Here is a 16,437-nt window from a genome sequence, read left to right as displayed (position 1 = left end):
AAGTAGGTGTCCAGTGGTCATGCCAGTCCCTACATATTCAGTTCCCAGGGCTGAGCTGTTTATGGGGATATGGTCCTCATTAATATATTTCTTAGTTGCATTCTTCCTTGAGTTTCCTCAAAGAAAGTGTAATTACCTTCGTGTACATTGTATTCATCCTCTTCTGACCAGGGATCCCACCCCAGGCTAGTCTGATTAAAGTTGAGGGTATAGTTACAAAAGGAGTCATTTAACCAGCCCAAGGTGGGTGCCAATCCATCCATGTTCTTGAAACAAAGCTGTGCCTTTCCTAGAAGCTTGGAGGCTGTACCTACACAGACTAGGCCTGAGGCAAAAGAGTCAGGGTCCACTTGTCTTTGGCCCCCATATAAAAGGTAATCCATCCCATAATATTGACCCGAAAATTTATACAGCTGTTCAATGGAGGTAGGGAATGCCAATAAGTAGAGTTCCTCTAGGTTTTGGGTTCCCTTGGGGCATATCCAACAGTCAGTTTTATTGCTTAATGTTGCAACTTGATTTATAGTGGGTGTTAGTGGATGGTGAAAATATGAAGAAATGAAGGGAAAGGAGCAAAGTCCAATAACTGCAAGGAGAGATGCTGTATTAGGGAAATAAGAGGCAGTGTGCAAATTCATTTTGTGACAATATGCAGAATAGAATGAAAGCTAGCACAATGAGAAAGGTCAGGAGATACAGTAGGCCTATTACTTCTGCCAGCTGTGGGAATGGTGGGTTCATGGATTTAGAATGTACTTACCTTGCAGTTTTCATTTGAACAGGAGCTGGAGGTCCTCCAAAGGTTCACAGGAGTTCTCAGCTGGGGAGATGAAGTTCTCAGCTGAGATGTCCTTGGGCTTGGTGGCTGTCCAGGGCTTTACCTGGGAATGATAAATACAACTGGTGATCCCTGGTACTTTAACAGCCGTAGGAGAAAAGAGCAAGACTGGATAGGGTCCCTTCCAGGTCGACTGAAGCTGAGAACCAGGAAAGCCATCCTTCCAAGTTTTGATGAGCACTTGTGTTCCTGGAGAGTAGAGGCAAGGAGGAGACTCTGGGAAAGGAAGCTTTTTTACCCCATATTTCTGGAGGGCTTGTTGGAATTGCCCAAGGGAGGTGACATAAGAGGTAATGGCAGAGGTGTCAGAGTCCATCAGTACGTCCCCTTGTAAAAAAGGCCTACCATACAGCATTTCATAAGGGCTAAGGTTAAGTAAGGCCTTTGGGGTTGTTCTGATCCTTAAAAGAGCAACAGGGAGTGCTTCTTTCAACTGAGGGAGGTTTCTTGGGTTATTTTTCTTAAGGTATTCTCTAAATGTTGGTTGGCTCTTTCTACCTTTCCTGAGGATTAGGGTCTCCAGGAAAAATGAAAGTGATACTCAATACCTAGACCCTTGGATATCTGCTGAGTAGTTTGGGAAACAAAGGCAGGACCGTTATCAGTCTGAAGAGACAATGGGAGGCCAAACCTAGGGATGATTTCAGTTAAAAGCTTCTGGGCTACTTCCGAAGCTTTTTCTATCCTGGTGGGGAAACCTTCCACCCAGAAAGCAAAGGTGTCCACGAACACCAAAATCCTTGGTAGGGAGGAACCATTGTAAAGTCCATTTGCCAATCTTCCCCTGGATATGTTTCGTGTCTCTGAGCCAGAAGGGCCAATGGGGATGGCTTAGTTCCCTGAGGATTGTTAGTCAGAAAAGTAGCGCATGATATGCTTACCTTATTAACTACTTTGTTAAGTCCCTTTCCAGATAAAATAGAAGAAACAATCTGGTATAAAGCATCTCTCTCTAGGTGACAGGCCTCATGCAAAGATTTAATAATTTTCCATTGGAGCAATGGGGGCAGGTGAGTTAAGCCCTCTCTCTGGTACCATCCATCTGGGTCAAGGTGGTACCCATGACTTATGGCCTATTTGATTTCCTCAGGCAGGTAAGATGGGGAAGGGAAAGAACTAAGGGAAGGAGCTAAGGCACCCTCTATCACAAAGGGCTGAAGGACTGCCTGTCAGGCAGCCTGATGGGGTAGCCGATTTCCTTTTATTTCATCTTCACCCTTCTGGTGACTTCTGCAATGAATCACTGCTGCCTGGGAAGGCTTGAGGACTGCCTCCAAGAGGGAAAGAATTTGAAGTCCATACTTAATTGAGTTGTTTCTGGCCATCAGGTAGCCACGTTCTTTCCAGATAGCAGCATGAGCACGTAGAACCAAAAAAGCATATTTAGAATCAGTATGTACATTAAGGACCTTATTTTCAGCCAGGGTTAAGGCTTGGGTTAAAGCAATTATTTCTGCCAATTGAGCTGATGTCCCTGGGGGAAGAGTCGGGCCTCAGTAACCTGTGTCAAGGAGACCACCGTTTTCTGCCCTGTTTCCTTCGGAAAACAAAATTACTTCCATCAGTGAACCAAACCTCCTCGGGGTTTTGTAGTGGAATATCAGTTAGATCTGGTCAGGGCAACAAGGAATGAGATATTATATCTTCACATTGGTGAACTGGTAGACATTCTTCGAGTAGGAGGAGCAGGGTAGCTGGATTTAAAGAGGAGCAGACCATGACACATAGGTCTGGATTCTCCAACAGTAATGCCTGATATTTGAGGATCCTGCTATCAGTGAGCCAGAAACGGCCTTTCCCTTCCAAGAGAGAGGTAACCTAATGGGAGGTATATACAGTTAAGGGTTGCCTCAATGTAAGCTTAGAGGCTTTTTCCACCAATAAGGCCAAGGCAGCAACTACCCTAAGACAATTGGGTCATCCAGTGGCCACCGTGTTCAGTCTCTTTGACAGATAACCTACAGGTCTCTGGACAGGGCCAAGTTCCTGAGTTAAGACTCCTAAACCATCCCTTGTTTTTCTGCCATGAATAGTTGGGAAGGTCTATCAGTTCTTGGGATTCTCAAGGCTGGGGCCTGGGATACTAATGTCTTTAGCTGTTGGAAAGCTCGGGTTTGGTTAGGGCCCCAGAGCAGAGGTTTAGAGTCAGATTTTCCTTTTAAGCCTTCATAAAGAGGTTGTGCTTTTAGTCAGTAGTTAGGAATCCATAGTCTGCAATACGCTGTGAGGCCTAAAAATGCTTGGATCTGTTTTCGGGTAGTAGGTTCACAGACTAAAATCCCTTGTATTCTATTGGGGGAGATCCTTCGTTCCTCTGGAGAGAGGATTACTCCCAGATATTTGACTTCCTGCTGTGCCAATTGGACCTTGGACTTAGAGACTTTATAGCCTCTTTCAGCCAAAAAATTGAGGGTCTCGGTATCATGAGTTAAGGCTCTCTTGTGGTCCAGGGAGCAGATAAGAAGGTCATCCACATACTGGGTGATAGTCCCTTCCTCCAGGTGTAGATATTGGAGGTCCTTGGTCAGGCCCTGGCCAAAAAGTGGGGACTGTCTCGGAACCCTTGGGGTAGGACTGTCCAGGTGAGTTGTTGTCCTCTATTCCCTTCCTCATGCCACTCAAAAGCAAAGAGGTAGTAGGACTGGGGGTCCAGAGGTATGGGAAAGGAGGCATCCTTTAGGTCTAACACAGTAAATGGTGAGGCTGTGCCTGGGATGGTCCCCAACAAGTTGTATGGTTTGGAGACTACAAGATGGAGTGGGACAACTGCCTCATTGATAGCTCTTAAGTCTTGGACCAGTCTGTATTCTCTGTTTGGCTTCTTAACAAGTAAGATAGGGGTGTTGCAAGAAGAACTGTAAGGAATAAGTAGTCCACGTTGTAAAGTTGAGAGGCTGCAGTCCCCTTTGGGCTTCTGAGTGAATTGGATAGTTTCTGATTGGGGAAAGAGTCTGGGCCTTTAAGGTGATAAGCACTGGGGAGGCTGTTATAGCTCTCCCTAGCATTCCACTGGCCCAGACCTGGGGGTCTACTGGTAACTCAACTAAGGCTGGTGTGCCCGTACTCAGAGGGGCTGTGTCTCTAAGACTAAGAACTGGAGGAGTGTTACTGGGTTGGTTCCCCCAAATACCAGTCTTGTTCCCAGCTTGTTCATGAAGTCCCTACGTAACAGCAGGTATGATAATTCAGGTATGACCAGGAAGGAATGAGAGAAGGTATATCCTTCCCAGTAACAACACAAAGGGACAGTAAAATGTCTAGTAGTAAGTTTACCTGAGACTCCTGTAACCTGACAGGAGTCAGAGGAGAAGGGTCCAGAGAAGGACATGTCCCCCCATACCCAATAAGAAAGATATGGTCCTGCCTGCCACATCCAGGTTTGCCCTTGGCTCCAGTAATACTGATGTTAAACAGGGGGGACATCTGAAACAAAGGGTCCTGTCAATCCAGGGCCATCCAAGGGGCTGCCCCTGGCCCCCTGGGCCCTTTGGTCCAGGGGGCAGTTGGCTCCTCAATGGCCACTTTTTTGGCACTTTGGACAGAGCGTCTTAGGAGGCTTGTCCTTGTTGGGGCATTCCCTCTTCCAGAGGCCAGGCTTTCTGCACACCCGGCATTGGTCTTGGCTTTGGTTGGGATGGGTCAGGGTTTCTCTAGATGGGGGTTGCCCCTGTAGGGCTGCCAATAATTGGGCCTGCTTATTTTCTTTCCTCTTTTCCTTCTCCTGAGCCTTGACTTCCTCCTCCTGGTTCCAGTTATAAAAGGTAGTGGTGGTTGTAGCTAGCAGTTCACCTAGATTAACATTGGGTTCCTGCGTAAGTTTTGGAGCTTCCTCCTGATGTCCCGTGCAGACTGGTTAAGGAACCTATCTTTTAAAATGGTTTTTCCTTCAAGGGAGTCCAGGCCTAGTTTAGTATATTTAATTATTGCCTCCTTGAACCTTTCCAAGAAGGCTGTAGGGTATTCATTGGGTTCCTGGCTGATGGCCGAGAACTTTGAGAAATTAATGGGTTTCCTTCTGCTTGCTTTGAGTCCAGCTTTTACACAAATTATAAAACTTTCCTTTTCCCATTCCTCATTGGGGTTATTGTAATCCCAGTGAGGGTCCATACTGGGAAAGATGGTTTCCTCCACAGGGTATTTTGAGCTGGATAAATGGAGGCCATCCGCAAAGTTGTGGGCCTCCTTCAGGACCTTTTCCTTCTCAGTATCTGATAGAGTTTGCCCCAAGATTATCATGACATCCTTCCAGGCTAAGTCAAAAGCCAAGGTTAAGTATTGGAAGTTGTCAGTGTAGTGGTCAGGATCATCAGAAAATTTACCTAGTTCCTGTTTGATCTGCTTCAACTCTAGAGGGTAAAAGTCTTCTGAATGAGTTGGGGTCTGAATTCGCCCATTGCCTCCACCAAAGGGCAAATTCTAGGGGGAGGCCTTGTGAGAGTCAGATTTCCCAGGTAAGGTGGTAAGGGGGCTGTTGGTAGCAAAGGGAAATAGATGGAGGATGGGGTGGTTTTAGTGCCATCCCCAGGTTTAAAGATTTTCTCCTTTTGCTCTCATCTGGCTCAGGTTCCTTTTTGGCATGGCCTGGCTCAGGTGGATCCTCTTGAGGAGAGGATGGGGGCAGTCCCATCAGGGCCAGCACAGCAGAGTCAATTTTACAAGTCTTGCAGAGGTCTAACCTATCTCTAAGAGTGAAAAAGACTTGAATATAGGGAATCTCGCTCCATTTTCTTTGTCATTTGAAGAATAGATCTAGTTGAAGGATGGTATTAAAGTTAATGCTACCATTTGAGGGCCACTCTTCTTGGTCCCCCAGCTTATACTGGAGCCAAGAGTTATTGCAGAAAAAGATTATTCTCTTTTTCTTTAGGGTGTCAGGGTCAAAGGCTGACCAGTTCTCGAGGATGCAGCCTAAGGGAATGTAGGGCAGCGTGAGGCCAGGGGTTTGGTTACCCATCTGGAAAGAGAGAGAATACAAAACACTGAGGTCAGGGGAGTCTCAGCGTTCTGATATCCCTGACCGCCTGCAGGAGAGGGAGTCGCCTCCTGCTGGTATCAGTGGAGGGCCCTGGCCATAGGCCCTCCAGGACTATTGTCTGTTCCCTCTGGCCCCAAAGGCAGTGTCACCAATAGAGATCCCCATGCCTTATGGTCAGTGAAGACACACAACGTTCAGGGAGAGTAACAGACCATGTGCCAATGGTTGTGTCAACTATAGTGATCCTCTCACCTGGATGAGCAATTTGTCTGGTAGAGAGAATACACAGCGTTGAGGCTGTGTCACCAATAGAGATTCCTTCACCTTAACGAGCAGTTTATTTGTACTCTCTGGATCCTCAGTCTCATAATAGCGTGGTTATCCCTCCTTTTCCATTGCCAGTGGGCCAGGGGTCCTATGTGGGTAATCAGGACCGTAAAGGCAAGTCCCAGGAGATTCCTAACAGGCTGGCAATCAGCAAGGTCTGGGTAGTGATGGAAATTGTTCTGGGTGACCAAGTGGAGGAAGAGTTGGTTTCCCTTAGGGACTGTGTAAAACAGATGTTTGAGACGACAAGGAAAAGAATGAGAGGATCTCAAGTAAGTGCGGTTTGGCCAAAAAGAGGCCTCTCCTTGAGGTTGGGGTGCTTGGAACTGCTGAGAGTCCTCACAAATACAACAGACTGGGTGTTTTGGGCAGCCATCAGCCTGCTCTATCAATAGATGAAAGCTCCTTCGAGTCTCAAAGGAGGAAAGAAGGGCCCAGAAAAGAAAGTAGAAAAACCTCCCAGAGTCCCACGACTGATCTCGGTTCTAGCCAGTGACGGAAAAAATGATTAGGAGGTCTCAGTATGTTGAGCCAGAGAAGGGTTTGAAGACTTCTCAATAACCATAATTCAAGGAAGCTTGTCAGGGAAGTCGGTTTGACAAGAGATGTGCAAATATTTAAGAGTCAGAGGTCCCAGTTTGTCCAATGTCACTGCTGGCAGTGGCAAAGGATGCAAGTGAGAGGCTGGAGAGGAGAGTTGTGGGTAGGAAAATAATGGGGAACAGCATTTGGGTCTTCTCAGGTTAGCACCGGCACACACACAGCAGCCCTTTCTCAGGCATATTAGACAAGGAGCAGAGGCATGTAAGATAAAGGAGATAAAGCCAGGAGGGGCAGTTGTCATGCAATGGTCAAAAGCTGGAGGAAGTTGCAAGGCGGGCGGCTCAAACATAACTTTAGAGATCTGAGTCATGGCACCAAAGATGTTACCAGGATGGCGTGCATTGTGTCAAATAGTTTCAACCGAGGAGGTCAACGGAAGACCCGGACCAGCAACCTTGGTCCCTGTGATAGCAAGCAAAGAATTGCAGACTACCACTTCAGGCTTAAGTGCAAAGCAAAGTTTATTAAAGCACAGTTACACTCTCAGAGGGAGAGTGGGCTGTTTCTGTGAAGTGAAACCAGCGCTCCTTAACTGGGCTTAAGGGTGTTTATAAGGAGTGTTCTGTGAAGAGGCCGGGGCGCGATAATGGGTGAGTCCCCTGTGAGTCATGGTCCACAGGGGATCATGATTCGATTGACAGTCCCGAGTTATGTAACAAGTTCATTATTGCCCATGCCCTTACCCTTGATTCACTAAGAAAAGCCCACCGGGGGCAGGGGGGCAAAACCACATACAGATTTTATTATAGTGATGGTATAAAGAGTTTGAGTTTACTATAGATTATACACCTGTCTAGCCTGGGCACGTGCAGCCCAGGGAAGTTCCCTCGTGTTACTATGGTCCCTCTTTATCAGGATAAGTTGCCCACCACCTGACCATAGGAAGGTCCCCAGATGGTTGGGGTATGACTTGATTATTTCCTTCTTGTCTTTCTGCCACTGTCACCTCCTTGCTGCTAATGTCTGACTAATTACCTAACAAAACTACCATCACTGAAACTCTCATCACTATTCTCCTTCTTCTCCAATGAGGAAAACCTTTATCTTAGACTCAGGACTTCATGTTCTCTTGTTTATTCATACAAATGTATTCTCTTACTAGAATCCTTCTCATTTCTTGTAAGGCCTTAACTTTAAACCTAGGAGCCAAGAAAGAATACTTTTTATCTGTTCTACACTCCCCCTTATAGCAATGAATTCAGGATGACCTAACTGGATGAAAGAAGCATCAACAGAAAAATGGAGCTAGCAGATGCAAAATACTTAGCTAATATTTCAAAATATTATAATAATGCCTATCTTTTATGACTAATAAATAATGTTACAGAGATCAGAATTGAGAACAGAGATCTCTGACATATTATCAGAAACCAGAAAACTTCCTTGAAGTCAAAATAATTCTTGAATTTTCAGTTATTTTTAAAGTTTTGATGTTTACGAAGTTATTTTTCAAAGTTAACAGACATCTTTCTCCTTGTGCAACTGATCAAATGACCCTAATTCTGCTCAGGGGGCTACAGAAATTTAATATCCCTCAGATAGAAGGCAGTCTTGGTTTGGAGCATCTAGATGCTCTTGATGCTCTCAATGCATCTAGCTGCTCTCTTCACCAACCCTTGGCTGAACGTCCCTCTTAATCAAGGTTACAATTTATAAAACTGTAATCCTCAGACCACCTACATCAGAATACCTAGAGTGGTTGGTAAAATGCAGCTTTCTGGGTATTACCCCAAACCTACTGAATCAGTAAATGAAGAAGCCGAGGGACTCCAGACATTTGCATTTGTAGGCTGCATCCTAAGTAATTCTAATGCACAATATAGTTGCATAACTTACAAGTTTTCATTCTACTTTTTTTCCATTGAAAATAATTTCCTTCAGCAGAAAAGGCAGAAACAATATACTATTTAAGAAACATTTCTATGTTAAACACAGAGGAAACCATAAATATGGTTGTTCAACCCCCAAATTTCAAAATCGAGGAAAGGAGCTAAAAAATGTTAAATTGATTTGCCCAAGTGAAAAGCAGAAAAAAAAATAACAAGGATTAGAACACTTGTATCTTAACTATAATTTCAGTACACTTGCTTAATCTTTGTATTTAATACACAGTTGTCCCCAAAAGTGTGATTTTTATTTCCTTTCTCTGGACATCAGAAATGTTTGTATAGTTTTTGTACTTTTTATAAGAATCACCTTACTAGGGCTTTAGCAGCCCCCTAACAAGTCACTAATATTTATCCTTGGTCACACCCTTATAGTTTTTTCTTATAAAAAGTTTCTTTTAAGACTGCCTCCATCCATCCAAAAAAATAGAGAGAGAGAGTCCACTCAGTTCTGGGTGACTGGGATATAGCTTTAAATAAAACATAAAAAAACTCCTACATCATGAATGAGTAAAATGACCTCATAATATGTTCTTCTCTAATTCTTCATATGAATTTCTAATGTTTAACTACATTTACACTAAGTATTTTAACATTTTTACTTTTAATATACTTATTTTTCTCCAAACTTTATGAAATTCACCTCCCCAGTGTTAAAGGAAGGAAGATATCTAACAATATTTTCTACCTAGTCTCTATCCCTTTTAGTAGCACCATATCTAAAAATTCCAAAGAAATTATCATTTGTTTGTTGAATTTTAAGAGTGAAGAATAACTAAGCAAAAAGGACTGTTATGCCATTTACTGAGGATAGAATGCTGACTAGAAGAACACATTTTAGATCTAAAGATAAATAGGTTGAAAAGAAAAGGTGGAAAAATATTTACCATGAAAAAGTTAGCCATAAGAGAAATGGAGTGGGTATATTAATAATATAAAACAAGACTTTAAAACTGCTACTGAATGCAATTGTGTGCCCAATGCGCAGTGAGACCAAACAATACCGAAACGTTGGAGTTTGGAGCAGAGAAATGTTTATTGCAGGGCCAAGCAAGGAGATGGGTGGCTTGTGCCCCAAAAAACTCTCAAATCCCCAAAGGGTTTCAGCTTGTACACAGTTCTCTGATTGGTTGATGATGAGGTAACAGGACAGTGTCACAGGGCTTAACATTATCAATCCTTAGGCTCCAGGAGGGCTGGGGCTATGTGCTCATCGTCATCAAGAAGTTAACATGTTCCATTTGGTAGGGGGTTTTCACATCTGTAAAACAACTCAGGAAATGTGCATCAAATACTGTTACCTAAGTACTTCAGAGAGGAGATAAAGCAGAGGATGTGGGGGAAGGGCCTGCCCCAGAAAGGCTCCATAGTGTTCTGCTCAGTTACAAAACAAGAAATATTACAAGATAAATGAGGGTTATTTCATAATAAAAAGGTCAATATATCAGGAAGGTATAGCCACTATAAATGCATATACATACAAAAACAAAGCCCCAAAATATATGAAGCAAAAAAAATGACAAGATTAAAAGGAGAAATATACAATTCAAATTTATAATTGGAAATTTACTATTCTGTCCTCAGTAAATGGCATAAAAGATAGACAGAAAATCAGGCAGGATATAGAACACTGGAACAGTATTATCAACCAGCTTGACTGAACTGACATGTATGGAACACTCTACCTCACAAAAACAGAATATGTTTGTCTTATACATAGAACATTCATATATAGAACATTCTGCAGTATAGTTCATACGTGAGGACATAAAACAAGCTTAAATACATTTGAAAAGACTGAAATCATAGAATGTAGGTTCTCTGACCACAACTGAATCAAATTAGAAATTGTCAACAGAAAGAAAATTAGAAATACATCAAATATTTGAAAATTAAACAACACACTTCTAAATAACTCATAGGCTAAAGAAGAAATCACAAAGGAAAAAGAAATTATAGTCAACTGACTGAAAATAAATATAACATAAAAAAATTTATAGGATGAAACTAAAGCAGTGATTAAAGGGAAAATTATAACATTGAATGCTTACATAAGAAAGGAAGAAAGATCTAAAATTCATAATCTTGGTTTCTACTCTAAGAACCTAGGAAAAGAAGAATAAATCAGATTCAAAGTAGCAGAAAAGGAATCAATATTAGACTAGAAATCAATGAAATAGAAAATTTTAAAATTAGGAAAAAATAATACCAAAAAACTCCACAAAATTCATAAACCTTTAGTTGGATTGACCAAGAAGAGAAATAAAAGAACTGAAAATTACCAAAAATGGGAATGAAATAGGGAGCATCATTATAGAGTATAAAGCAATTAAAAGATTGTAAGAGAATATTATGAACAAATTTCTGACAACATATTAGATCACTTAGGTAAAATGGACAAATAGCTACAAAGACACAAACAAAAAAAACTCTTTTAAAAAGAAATAGAAAATCTGAATAAACCTATATAAAGTAAACAAACTGAATAAGTAATTGAAAACCTTTCCCAAAGAAAAGCCCAGATGGCTTCACTGGTGAATTTTATCAAACACTTTTTTAAAAAAATGCCAATCCTACATACTTTCTTTCAGAATATAGAAGAGGGAATATTTTCCAAGTAATATTACGACAATATTACCCCATGAAGACCAATATTTGTTATTTAATCTAGATGCAAAAAATGTTAACAACATTTAGCAAAGGATATTTGCTGCAACATATATAAAGATGTCTAAGTGGGATTCATTCCAGAAATATAAGGATCGTTTAACATTCAAAATCAGTTAATGTAATACACCATATTAATATAATGAAAAGGAAAACAAAACCATGTTTTATATATAAATGCAGAAAACATATTTGAAAATATTCAACATAATTTCAAGATAAAAACTCTAAACTATAAACAGAAGAAAGCTTCCAAAACCTGGTAAAGGGAATCTATGAAAAACCTGCAGCTAAGGTCATACATAATGGTGAAATAATTACTGTTTTTCCCCTAAAATGAGGATAAAGTCAAGGATATACACTTTCACCACTTCTATACAACTGGAAATTTTAGCCAGTGTAATAAGTCAAGGAAATGAAATAAAATTTCTTAGAATTAGAAAGGGAAGAAGTAACATTGTCTTTATCCATAGACAGTAAAATCATGTAGGTAGAACACAGAAATACTACTAGAATTGATGAGCAAGATTAGCAAGGTTACAGAACATAAAATCTATGCAAGAAGATTATTTGTATTTCTTTATATAAGCAATTAACAATCTGAAAATAATATTAAGAAAACAATTTCTTTTGGAATATATGATAAAGAATAATATAATAATAAATTTACCAAAATAAGTGTAGGATCTATACATTGACAACTACAAAACGAAAACAAAAACAAAAACAAAACATTGTTGAGAGAAATTAAAGAATATACAAATAGATATTCCATGTCCATAAATTGGAAATTGCAAAATATTAATAAGGTAAGTTACCACAAAGTTTGTCTACATTGCATGCATATACAACCTTTATCAAAATCCCAGAATACTTTTTTGGAGAAATTTACAAGCTGATCCTAAAATGTACATGGAAGTGAAAAGAACTCAGAATAAAACAATTCTGAAAAAGAAAAAATAAATTGGAGGGCTAACCCTTTGGTACTGGCATATGGATAGACATATGGATGGATTGAACAGGATAGAGAGTCCAGAAATAAATCTTCGTATTTGTGATCAACTGATTTTAAATAAAGTTGCCAGTCAATAAAGGACAGTCTTTTCAAAAAATGGTGCTGAAATAACGGATAAACACATGCCAAAAAAAAAAAAAACCCAACAATTCAGCTTAGACCCTGTGATGGATAAACCCTAGGATGACTCCCAAGATTTCTCACTTTGTCTTGTCCATGCCTTTGTTTAATCCTTTCCACTTGTGTGCTGGTAGAGCCTATGGCTCTGTCTAACTAAAAAGAAAAGGCAAAGGTAATGGGATATCACTTCTTGATTAGGTAATGTATACAGCAAGAGTGATGAGATAATGCGCCCATAATTACAGTATATTTTTTAAAAAGACTGTGTCTTGGCAAACTGGAGAGAGAGATTCTCCTTGCTAAATTGATGAAGTATTCAACTCTGTCAAGAAAGCTTAAATGGCAAGGAGCTGTAGGTGGCCTCTAGGACCTGAGGTCAGCCTCCAGCAGCCAGCCAGAAGAAAGCTACTGTCTTCAGTCATACAGTCACAGGAAATGCATTCTGCCAACAATCTGAATGAGCTTGGAAGTGAATCTTTCCCTAATTAATCCTCCAGATGAGAATGCAGCCCAGTTGATACCTTGACTGCAACCTTGTGAGATCCTGAGCAGAGACTCCAGCTAAACTGTGAGCTGGAAATGGTGAGACAATAAATGTGTGTTGATTTAAGCCACTAAGTTTCTGGTAATTTGTCAGGCAGCAATAGAAAACTAATACAGACCTTTACCCCATATCATATACAAAAGTTTATTCAAACTGGATTGTAATCCTAAATGTAAGTGCTAAAAATATAAAACTTTGAGAAGAAAATCTTTGTGACCTTTGGTTAGGCGAAGATTGCTTACATATGACATTAAAAGCATGATCCATATGTGAAAAAGAGATAAATAGGATTTTATCAAAATTTAAGGCTTTCATTCTTCAAAGTCATCATTAAGAACTGAAAATATAAGCCAAAGACACATAGGATATATTTATAAAATTGTTTTTCTGATGAAGGACTTATATCCAGAAAATATAAAGTACTCTTATCACTGAATAATAAGAAGAAAAATAATTCATTTTAAAAAGGGCAAAATATTTAAATAAGCATTTCACCAAAAAGTATAAATGACTAATAAGCACATGAAAAGTAGTTCGACATGATTATCTATTAGTGAAATGAAAATCAAAGTAAAATGACATACCATATTATACATTTATATACACATAATATAACGGGTATAAAAATGACAATACCAAGTTTTCATAAAGATATGGAAAATCTGGGATCCTCATAAATTGTTGGAATGATTATATTAAAATACCACAGTTACTTTAGAAAGCAGTGTGGCAGTTGTTGGGTTTTTTAAAATGTAAACATACATTGCCATATGTGGTAGGCAGAATTCAAAATGGATCACCCAAGATTTCCTGCCCCAAATCCCTAAACTGTGAATATAATGACATACCATACTTATTTATGTTAGGTTATGTCTTAGTTAGTTTGGGTTGCTGTAACTAGATACCATAAACTGAAGAGCTTAAATAATGGAAATTTACTTATCTTAGTCCTGGAGTCTGGAAAATCCAAGATCAAGGTCTCAGGAGATTCAATGTCTGCTGAGAGCACTCTTCCTAGTTTGCAGATGAACATCTTCTCCTTACATCCTCACATGGGCAAGAGAGAAGAGAAAGGAAGCAAGCTCTCTTGTGTCTCTTATAAGGGCACTAATCCAATCAGGAGGGCTCAACCTTCATGACCTAATTAACTCTCAAAGACTCCTCCCTCAAATACCATCATACTGGGGATTACGATTTCAACATATGAATTTTAGGAGTACACAAACATCCATTCTGTAGAAGGTTACATGCCAAAAGAGTTTTTGCAGATACAATTAAGTTTACTAATCAGTTGACTTTCAGGTCCAAAGGGAGGATGTAAAGGTGGGCTCAATTTAATCACATGAGCCCTTTAAAAGCACAGAATTTTCTCCAAGTGATAGAAGGGGATTTCACAGATATCTGAAACAAAAGAAGGATTTGACACGGCATATTTAGCTTGAAGATGGAAGGGGCTACCTGACAAAGAATACTGGTTGTCTCTAGAACCTGAGAGCAGCTCCTGGCTCCCAGCCAACAAAGACATGGAGAGCTCAGTGCTAAAACTGCAAGGAACTGAATTTTGTCAATCTGAATGAGCTTGGAAGTGATACATCTCCAGAGTCTCCTGGTAGGAGGTCAGCAGACCTACAATTTGACTTTGGTCTTATGAGACCCTAGTCAGAGAACCCAAGTCAGGCAGGCTGGACTTCTGACCTGTAGAATTGTGAGAAACTAAATGAGTGCTCTTTTAAGTCACAAGGTTTTGTGGTGACTTGTTATGCAACAATAGAAAACTAATATACTATACAACCCAGTAATTCCACTCTTAAGGATCTACCTGAAAGAAATAAAAAGCTATCTCCACACACAGACTTGTACATGAATCTTCATAGCAGCATTATTTGTAATTGCTAAGTTGTAAATAATCCAAATGCCCATCAACTGGTGAATGGATAAAAAATTGTGTATACATACAAAGGAATACTACTTAGCAATAAAGAGAAACAACTACTAATACACAAAATATTATGGATGTACCTCAAAGCATTATGCTAAGTGAAAGAAGACAGACACAAAGGACTACATATTGAATGATTCAATTTACATACACTTTTGAGAAAGAGCAAATTATAAAGACAGAAAGCATATCAGTGATTTTTTTTTTAGTTTAGCGTAAGTGAAAGGATTGATTGCATACAGGCATGAAAGAACATTTGGGATTATGAAAGTGTTTAAAATTGAAATATTGAGATTGTTGTAATACTGTAAATTGACTGAAAATCATTGAACTATACACATACAGTGGGTTATTGTACAGTATATAAATTAAACTTCAATAAACTTGCAAAACAGTGTGAAATCAAAGAAGAAAATGAGATGCCCTCACACATTCTCCAGAATAATCTACCAAATATTCCCAAGTTGTGGAGCAAATGGAACTTTCATACATTGCTGGTGGGAATATAAATTAGTATAACCACTTTGAAAACAGTTTGGCAATGTATTGTCTTAGTCAATTTGAACTGTTAAAACAAAAATACAATAAACAGGATGACTTTACCAACAAACATTTATTTCTCACAGTTCTGGAGGTTAGGAGGTCCAAGATCAAGGCAATGGCAGATTCGATGTTTGGTGAGAGCCACTTACTGGTACACAGATGGCTGTCTCTTATTGTATCTTCACATGGCAGACAGCAGAGACATGAAGCAAAATTTCTTGTGACACTTATAAGGGCACTGATCTCATTCATGACCAAGTCTAATCCCAACTGCCTCCCAAAGGCCTCACTTCCTGATGTCATCACACTGAGGCACAGAGTTTCAACATGAATTTGGGGGGCAGAGGATTCAAACATTTAGTATAAAATATTGTACCAAAGCTGAACATAAACATAACCTATGACTGAGTAATCCTTCTCCTACATATATTATCAATAGTAATAAGGGTGTATTTATAACAAAAATAATACAGAAATATTTTCATAGTAGTTTTGTTACAGCATAAAACTGGAAAAGCCCATAAACAGTAAATGGGGGAAATATACTGTTATATATTCATAAAATGGAATACCACCCAGTGATGAAAAAGAATAAATATATATCACACAACAAATTTTTTAACGTCTTTATTGGAGTATAATAGCTTTACAATGGTATGTTAGTTTCTGCTGTATAACAAAGTGAATCAGCTATATATATAGATACATCCCCATATCACCTCCCTCTTGCATCTCCCTCCAACCCTCCCTATCCCACCGTTCTAGGCGGTCACAAAGCACCAAGCTGATCTCCCTGTGCTATGCAGCTGTTTCCCACTAGCTTTCTATTTTACGTTTGGTAGTGTATATATGTCCATGTCACTCTCTCACGTCATTCCAGCTTACCCTTCCCCCTCCCTGTGTCTTCAAGTCCATTCTCTATGTCTGTGTCTTTATTCCTGTCCTACTTCTTTATTACTGTACTGCCCCTGGTTCTTCAG

This window comes from Balaenoptera ricei, chromosome 5, assembly GCF_028023285.1.
Source record: "Balaenoptera ricei isolate mBalRic1 chromosome 5, mBalRic1.hap2, whole genome shotgun sequence".
Taxonomy (NCBI): domain Eukaryota; kingdom Metazoa; phylum Chordata; class Mammalia; order Artiodactyla; family Balaenopteridae; genus Balaenoptera; species Balaenoptera ricei.
The sequence above is the reverse complement of the archived record's forward strand: the minus strand, read 5'-3'. Positions refer to the sequence as shown.